Source organism: Pseudorasbora parva, chromosome 17, assembly GCF_024679245.1.
Source record: "Pseudorasbora parva isolate DD20220531a chromosome 17, ASM2467924v1, whole genome shotgun sequence".
In the NCBI taxonomy this organism is placed as follows: Eukaryota; Metazoa; Chordata; class Actinopteri; order Cypriniformes; family Gobionidae; genus Pseudorasbora; species Pseudorasbora parva.
In genome coordinates, this window is record NC_090188.1 from 27294520 (window position 1) to 27304627 (window position 10108).

Here is a 10108-nt window from a genome sequence, read left to right on the forward strand (position 1 = left end):
AGCCAACATAAGGGTACACACACACAAGTCAAGAGCCACGAACTAAATACAGGATTGGACTACAAGAATGTATTGAATGCAGTTCACAAAGAACAGAACTTCATCTAAAATATGATACATACATGGGACGAGCATTAGGCCTACTACAGGTAAACAAATAACACTACAAAAATAATAAAACGGTTGTGTGTTGTTCTTATAGCCTACTGTTTAATAAAATAAAATAAAATAAAATAAAAAAGAAATAAATCGTTTAAGGAGTTGGACAAACTAGTTTCAGATCCACTCCATAGCAACCAGCAACACGCTGAACAGCCGATCGTCGGTATTTGCGTAAGGACGTCACGGAAACCATAACGTCATACGTCACATGATTGTTTACATAACATAGATACGTATCTGTGGCAAGTGTTAACTTGTTGCCACGTAATGAAGGCAGCTCGTTTTTAGACAATTTTTCTATAACAATCAGTATATATAAATCTGTTGCACCAAACTTTAAACCTTGTTTAAAAATAAGCAGGTACATTTAAATCATCATTTTGATCCTGAATTTCATTTATATTTATAATAGATTACTTTAAATCATGTTGCTCCATAATTTTAAACTCAGATTTAAATGTCAATTATGGATTAATTTTTAAACTTGTGAGGAGGTTTAAATAAAATAAAGCGCACCACAATTATTTTTGTTATTTTTTCCCTTTGTTGCACTTTGAGATTCTATGGAATAAAAAGTGCGTTATAAATAAAATGTATTATTACAATGAAACTCTGCAGATGATTGAACAGAGATAGAAACAGTGGGTGTGTGGTCAGGTCTCAGAGAGATGTTTATTACTAAAACAAAATTAAAATAAAGCAAATTATGCCCTCAGAGTTTATGTCTGCTTAATGCTGCTTGTTTTAATGTTTCAAAAAGCATTTTTTCTAATTCTAAAAATATTGTAATTCTAAATCAATTATTGCCACATTTTTTGACCTGCTTAGTCATTTTTGGATCATCCCTGCTTGTCAGTGTAGTGAGGCCAATAGACACCCTCACAGCCTTCTCGATCTTCAACTTTAAATTTCTTACAATGACCTATTTTCTGATGCACTGCCATCACTATAACCAATACTTTTTGGAAAAGGTACAGCTTTTCCTCTATAAAACGTACTAACATCCACCTAAATCACATGCAAAAGGCTATGCCTGCCAGAAATGAACAATAGTGCCAGCTACACAGAAAATACACTAAAATGCCAAAAGTACTGGGCCACCCCCTCAGAATCATGAGTCTGGGTTGGCAGTTGCCAGGAGAACAGTACTTGCCTGACTGCATTGTGCCACTGCCAAGTGTAAAGTTTGGTGGAGGGGGATTATGGCATTGGGTTTTTGTCCAGTGTCTGGGCTTGGCCCCTTAGTTCCAGTGAAAGGATCTCTTGGTGGGTTGCACCACCAAGGTTTAATCTTAAATCTAGATTAAATCAAGGTTTATCTGATAATTCTGTTGCACCAAACTTTAAACTGGTTTTAATAATAAGCAGGTTTACATTTAAATCATCAATCCTGTTGCTTCATAACTTTAAACTCACAATTTAAATCTCAATTATGGATTAATTTTAAATGTATGTGATGAGGTTTAAATAAAATAAAGTGCACCTACAATTAAACTATGCACATGACTGAACAGATATATATAATTCGTGGGTGTGTCGTTATGTCTCAAAGAGGTGTTTATTACAAATAAAAAGAAAAATAAAGCACTTTGCCGGATTGTGGCAGACTAGTTTAATCCTTTTAAACTAATTGTTAACTCAACTAATTTAACTTAAAGAGCTATAATTACTAATTAGTAAATGTATAGATTAGAATTGCCATAGACTAAAGATTTTTCTAGCCAACTAGTAGTCATTAATTTAAGCAATTAGTCGACTAATCTCATATTTATATTTCTGTTGAAATACTGGGTGCATGGTGGAATATAGCTTTTTTTCTGCAAAAGTATGCTAATAATAGCCATATATACTGTATGTCTGAAAAAAATAAAGAGGTAAACTTAATTAAGCAAACTTAATTGCAAGTGTTTTCTAAATCTGTGTTGGCTGTAGACTTATCGTCATACATCTCTGTTTTCAATTTGATTATTATATAATCAGACATTATTTGCTTTCGATTAAACTTTATTGTTTATAATGGACATTTACATGTTTGCTGGTGCAGATCTTGTTTAAAAATAAAGCTTAGTTTGTTCTGTTTTGCTGTGTATTTAAAGCTTTTGTTTTGCCTTTTTATGAGGTTACTAAAGGTAAGTTTTGTTCTCCTTATCAATATCCTTTTTAATTTGTAATGATTTAATGATTCAAATAAATGATGAGGGTGTTCCATGCTAACAGCTATAGGCGAGCATTATAATGTGTGTTACAAAGTGAGTAGCTTACATTTGTCTCTGTAAAGGCTGGACTACAATAGAGCAGGTGGTGAACAGTGTTTTCTGTGGGACATGGTAAGTCCTTTGGGGTGCACTTTGGGCTTTTTTACTTTGTAAACCAAAACCGTTTTAACCTAGAAAAACAAATGCCAAAAAACGTTGCATCTTTCATCACAACTTTTAAGAAAAGTGGCCGCGACATCAGCCATTTTATAGGCTGCAACAATTACAAAAAAGGTCCGCGAAATCCTGGAGGGACCATTTTTTCAGAACTTATCCCGATATTAAAAATTCTGAGTATCTGTCGATACCGATACTAAACTGATCCGATACCAATGCAGTTTTGTTTAAAAATTCTATGTTGAATTGAAAATCACTTTTTGTGTGTTAATCACAATCAACTTATACAGACTTCATTATAAAGAAAAACTACAAATAAAAAAATATATAAATTCACAATCTATGACAAAAATAGCCTACTATAGATGGTGAATAAATTAGATTACTGGATAATTCAGCAGCAAAAGTTCATGAGTGCACAATAATTGTATAAAATCTAAACATTTAGTGGGGTAAAAATAAAGGAAACCACAAAAGTGAATAAGTGTAGCTGTTACACAAAATATATTCATGAAAAACAAGTATATTTATTAAAAGGCGGTACCTTCCCCTACCATCTTGGGGGGGGGGGGACTATCGCTCACCGTGCTGCGCTGCGCTCCGTGCCTCCGTCCGCATTGAGAAGTTCAAAAGATATAGACGCGTAGTGTAGGCCTATCTATACAGGCCTATTCTTATAAGCCATTTATTTTAACAGTTTAACATTTCAGTTACTGTGTGTGAAGAACAATGCAATAGACCAGTGTTGTGATCTAACAAACACCCGGTAGAAAGTAACATGATTTACAGCAATAAACGGCAGCAAAATAAAGTAGTTTTATGAGAAACTACGTTATATACAGATCAAGCATAATAACAGAAACAATGAATAATTTTGGAGAGAGTTTCATCCATAGATACCCTAGTGAAAAAAAAGTATACTATCCTTGCGGCCAGACTCATTTTCAGTAGGCTATACTTGAAGTGTGTTAATGACTAGTTAACTTGAAGTGTGCTATTTTGACACAACTAATTTTGTACTAAGTATATTTAAGTTGTAATTAAATTGTGTTAAAGCACAATTTTAAGTGTATTTACTTTTGTGTGCTAAACAAATTTTAGGAATACTTAGTACACTTTAAGTATAGTGACTAATTGCATGCTTAGTGATATTAAATGTGCTTTATTTGTATTATAAGTTTATTTTATTTGTGTTAAGTATATTTTATTTGTATTATAAGTATACTTTATTCGTGTTATAGTACACTTTATTTTTTTATTATACACTTTGTGTTATAGCATACTTTATTTGTGTTTTAATAAATTACAAATTAATTAACAGTATATTCAGAACACACAAGCAATATACTATGAATATAATATATATTTTATTTACCTTGACTCATTCAAATGACTAAAAATATACTTACTTTGTAGTTAATAATAATACAATGTGTTATTACTTAGCTATACATTGTACAATATACTTTGAATTACATGTCACACAATACAGTATTTTAAATGTGCTACATTACATTTTAATGAATTACTTACTGACTTACTTTCCCAATGTTGAATGCATTTGTTTTCAAGGACATTACAATAAATTAAATCAAATCTAACACACATAACTAAGAGACATTTCATTAAACAAGCCCAACGATTTTTATAAATGGTTTCACATGGTTTCAGCAAAGCTAAACAAAATTAACTTACTATCATTAGATTAACGCTGGAAGATGTTGGAAAACATATAATTGAACTAATTCCACTGACCATCTCTATACATAAATATAAATTACACATTATATTCAATTTTCTGGTGAGCTGCTCATTACACTTGCGTCTGATGACCGCTTACACATAATCTGGGACAGTTGACAGAATATATAAGATAAGGTCAGGTGCATGTTCATTCAACTTTTTATTCACGTTTAGTGACATTACATATTACTTACCTCCAAACAGAAGGACTTTTTCCGGTTCTTTTCGGGATCACGTAATGTTAGGCCATTTTATTCCAAAACCATCAAGGTCAGGCAGCGATGTGGCGTAATTGAACTGGTCCGAAGAATGAGCAATGTACTTTCTGCTCTCAGTGTTTTATTAAATAAATAATGTAACGCAACATTATACTTCACCTCAGGGGCGTAGCCATCTTTTCAGGAGTGAGGGGGACAGAAATGTCGTAATACCATTTTTTTTTTTTGGACTGATATAATTTATCGCATCTCTTGCTTTTAATTTGCTAATGTCGTGGCAAAATGCAAATCTTGGTATAGCCATATGTTTACCTTCCCATATGCAGGACATGACATATGTGTACTATGAGCTATACATGGGCTACGTGGCATCCTGACTTAAACAACGGCCTGTATGGAAATGTACTGAAGAGGGAAGGATGCTGCCAACAGTATAAGAGATTGTGACTTCTGTTATGACTTCAGTGTACGCTTGGTGTGGCCTTGTGGTTGCATCAACCGTGCCTCTTTCTTGCAAGAAACTTTTTTATTAAATAAACCTTTATAATTATAATTGGCTAATGTTTGTCTCTTATTCAGTGAAGCGATGGAGTTAATTATTTTGCCATTACAATTTGGTGTCAGAAGTGGGATTCCTTGGATGTGCAGTCTGGACCCCGTGAGCGGACGGTGACTGATCATCCTGGACGTTAGAGTCACAGCCTTACCCCGACAGGATTGAGGGAGAAGGGCCGACCGCTCAGGGGGGTCCGGAGGTTCCGACCACTGGAATCAGAGAAAACGAACCCGAGGTGGCAACGGGAAGCTTCTGGTAAGAGACAAACTTAAAATTCAGGGCAATTTTAATGTGTTTAAATGGGAGTTTAATTTGAGAACTTGGTTTAATTTGAGAATTTGGGTTAAAAGATTTGAGGAAACCTTAATGGTAAAAGAGAAAACCATAGTGAGAGCCTGACTCTGTGATCATCGTGACTAAGATATTCTGGGAAAACTGAGATCATGGAACGTGATCAAGAAGTTTTGGGAGAATTGAGGTTACGTGGGTGATTGAAATGTTCTGGGAGAATTGAGACCACACAAGTGGTTAAGAAATTCGGGAGAAATTTAAATCATGCCAGTGGTAAAGATATTTCCATGAGGATTGAGACTACGTTAGTTGGGGAGGATTGATATTTGAAGATTAAACTTGGAACGAGTTTTTGAGAATTAATATCCGAGGAAGATACTAAGGGGTTAAGACATCCGGAAGAAATTGAGATCACATAGAGGGCGCTTGGAAAAGCGTCCGACCCGTCTGTCCTGGGTGAAGGATCAGATCTGTGAGAGACGTTCTACAGATTAATAGCGTGCACGTGAAAGATCACAGAGACAGACTATCAATATGGGGAAATCTCAAAGCAAGCTAGCAGAATATGCACCGGTATTTTGGCAAATGAGAAATAATATGGAAAAAATGCATGCAAGGTATAAGGAAGTAAAATAATTTGATTATGATTCCCAGAAGAGGGAATGCTGTGTGTCACCAGACTGAGAGTCTGTTGAAGAGGGGAGATAAATCGAAGAGCTGTTGTGGGAAATGTGTGTGAGAAAAGTGAAATATGCTATGTGAAGCAGATAACAGGTAAAAGTGAAAGCGTTGTCTTGTCACACTGAAGCCACAGCTGTTTAAAGATCGCTGGTGAGTATGAACTTTGATTAAGCTATGGATAACAATTTGTGTTAACTAAATTAGAGCTAACAATTTGAATGACATGATCAGTAAATCAGTAATGTGATCAGTCCGGTAAAAGATTGAGACTATAGAGAGCAAATGCTGTAAGCAGCTCTGCTCTGAAGCCCACAGTTTAAAGAAATAAGCAACGTATGAAGGAAATGGGCAGCAATGTTTTAATTCTGTTTAAAGAAAAGTAAACAGCAACCTAACAGGCTATAAAAAAATTGAGAACAAGAGAAATTCAAATTTTAGATGTTAAAGCTTATTCGTGGATTTTAAAATGGCTGGGGTGTCATTTAACCCCGGAGGGAAAATACCAGTAACTGAAGAATTGTATATTTGGAAAACCAAATGTGATATTTGTTTTTGGGGAAAAGGCAGATGTAAGATACAATTAATGGCAAGGCATTGTATGTTTTATTGGACCAGAGCTCTCTTCTCTGACTGTCCGAGCAATCGCCGCTTTAGGCACCGCCTTAAAGACCAGAAACCAGACCGAAAAATGCAAGGTTCCTGAAGTACAGAGAGGGTTTTATTGTGGTCAGCAGGACCATTTCACACGTAACTGTGTACATGCACCCATAAGGTGTTGAAAATGTGGCAAATGAAGCCACCAGACTAAAATCTGTAATGAAACTTAGTAAAGCGAAAGAAACAGAGATGAGATTTACACTCTGTCTAAGAAAATAATGAAATAACAATAAGGTTAATAAATGTAATTATTTTTGGGAAGGAAGGAGCTGTGGTCAATTTAATTTTAATCATGAGGTAAAATTAAAGATGATAAAACATATTGTAAGAATCTGATTTTGTAGAGAGTTTAAATGACAAACAAAAAAAGGATAATAAATATGTTCTTGCTCTTCTCACTTTTGCAAAACTCTGATAATGCTTGTTGGAATACTGGTTGTTGTTGAAATAACTATAGTAATATGTTGGAAACCAGAGAAGCTGAAGTTTTGGTTTCAAAAGATAAGCTTGTGCTGAGCTGATAAAACAATTCGCTTATCTGAATCTGCCCCCACCATTTCATTTCTGACTGGTGCTGTGGCCTAACTTGAGGAACAGAGACTCAATCTGGAGTGGAAATTGATAGATTCATGTAAAAATAAAAATTAGATTTTAGTCTAAGGAGAAAATTAAAAGGAAAAGGATGTTTTAATTTGAAAACAATTTTTAATTCCTAGCCAGATATTTCAAGAGCTAGTGTGTTTATGAGAATGCAGTGTGCCAGCCCTGAAGGCCTCAGAGTCTCTCTCCCTCTGATTCCAAATCAGCTCAAAGCTGATATTTGGGCCAGTGTCACAAGATAAAGGCACAGGGCAGCAGTTAAAAAAAAAAAAAAAAAAATCATAGAGACAATGATTTGGTAAAAATGAACGATTGCCATTGAGAGGGCAATGATGAATCTTCATGATGAAACAATGTGATGTTTTTCAAATATAGACTTTAAAATTAACTGAAATTTGAGACTAATGTGTTATATGACCAGTAACTTCCATGTCTACTCTTAGCCACCACCATGTACAGAACTGATGGCCTTGGTCACAGAACTTTAAATTGTTATGGCTAGATGCACTGAGCATGATTCTAAGCACTGCTATGTTGCAGGTTTGAAGAGGTACAATGGATTTTAGTGATTAAGTAGTGTTATGATTAACCTGTCTCCATGTTCTACCTATAGTCAGCAGACTAAATGGCTCTGGTGACTCTTGAATGCACTTTCCCCCAAGGCTCCAGAAAAACATCTGATCCATTTTTAGGGTCAAAGATCTCAAGCGATGACCAATGTGAATGAGGGTGATTCGCCGAAGACGGGTAAGATCCTCTTTTGGCCAGCGGGGGACGACCTAAGACATGGGGGTCACCGGCATTGGGCACTTCCAAGAAGGGAGGTGTTTTTATGTGAGGTGTGTATGAGAGTTGAACCGATGACTGTGAGGCCAGCAGCATCAGTAAGGGGGTACGCTGTGTTTGTAGGGGCCGAGAGTCCAGACAGGACACAGCGGGGCCTGCCCTAATAATGGCTCCTCCATACCGCTCACTCAAGTACCGCACTGTTTGTGAATGCCAGGGAAGACCCTGAGTGAAGGTTATGATGGTAAAGGTCATTCAAGAGCCAGCTGAGACCATGAGGTGATTGTCATTAACTTTTGTGGAGACCAGAACAAAAATGTATTAATAAGATCAGTAAAACTGTGTGATATTGAACTAATATGTCTCTATCATAGTTTTAAATCCTGCAGGTCATTAGATATGCAGAGGATAATTTGGAGACATGGTGATGGCTTTGAGATGAGGACGCCTTTTGAAGTTTAGAGAGAAGGTCTGGAAAAGAAAAGGTATTTAAACTAAACATAACTTGAAAGAATATTTAATAGAATTTAATATAACAGTTTGTTCTGAGTAAAAGTCTCAGGGGCTGTTGAAAAGATTATCTGTGTAAGAGACAGAGAGTGAGAGAGAGAGAGGCTGGTTGTGGAGGCAGAGATGGCACAGTGACTGTTAAAACCTGAGACAAAACAAAAACAATGGCATCAGCTGACCTGTTAAAACAACTCGGCTGACCTTTCTAAAGACAACTGAATAGTGAATTTGAAACTGGTTAAGAGACCAAGTAAAAGCAAATTTTGAGAGTGAGCAGTTCATATTTATGTGTCCTGATTGAGTGTAGTGTTTTAGCACTACAGATAATTAAGTTAAACGAAAAAAACTTGAAAAGAAGCTAATTATTGTCAGTGAATCAGATAAAAAGATGATCCAGACGAACATTGGGATGAGCTTTAAGTGGATTGATATCCAGCTCTGTCTGTTAAGGGTAGTTATGACTACTTTTGTCATTTATGATGTTGAATTATATCCTGGATTAGTAAAAGTTATAGACTTGAAGCAGAGACAAAGTGACAGATTGGCTGAAGCCACTATTGAAATTATCCAGAGTGTCCATCACAATTCTGAAATAATGGAGGGCGAACGAGAGAATAGAACCGCTAAAAAGTTTTATTTGTATGCTTCCTCAGAAGGGAAGAAAGACATTTGATTAATATAGAGAATTAAAATGAATGTAAAAGAAAATAGGGCTGTTAGGCTTTCTGTGTGACTGGGATTTTAATATGAGGACAATAATATTTTGGTTTGTGCAGAGCAGAAGAGATAAGTGATACCTAAACAAGAATGATCACAAGGTGCAGTCACAGACTGAGTATTTGATAGAGGAATAATGGGACAAGAGAAAGAGCCACAAAGATTAATAATGACAAATTTGAATACTTTATAAAGACCATATAAATTTGTAAGTTCTTGGTAAAATTAAAAGAAAATTGGTTTAAGTGCTAAGTTGGTCTAGTATCACTCTCAGATGACAGGAATCAAGAGGTTAAAGATTTTGGTAATTTGGAGCATACACCTAAAGAGGTTTAATGGATGAGCCGTTGAAAGATAAAGGGTACTTTAAAGGAAATCTTAATAAATAGATTTTGAACGTTTTGCAAATAACATGGGGTTGAAGAGTGATTTGAAAAATAATTGTGTAAAGAGCTGATTGAATGTAATGAATGGATAATTACATAGTTTTGATGAAAAGTTTTTCAACATTAAAAAATTTAGATCATAAATGATTGAGGATGTATATCAAGTGCAAATTAAATTTGGAAATGATAGCAGACCCTTCTTGTGTGCTGGTAAGAGAGGGTGAACAAATTTTTCTGAAAACAGAACCAAAATAAGTTTACAAATGGCACATAACTGAACCTGAGTGGGGTAAACTATTTGTGAATTGGGGCAAAATAAAATGCAGTCTGATGAGACAGATTTTATGATGCCTGATGATTTACATTGCACATCACATATCGTAACAAAGAGGGATCAATTTTATGAAAACAAATGGGTTGAGGTAGAAA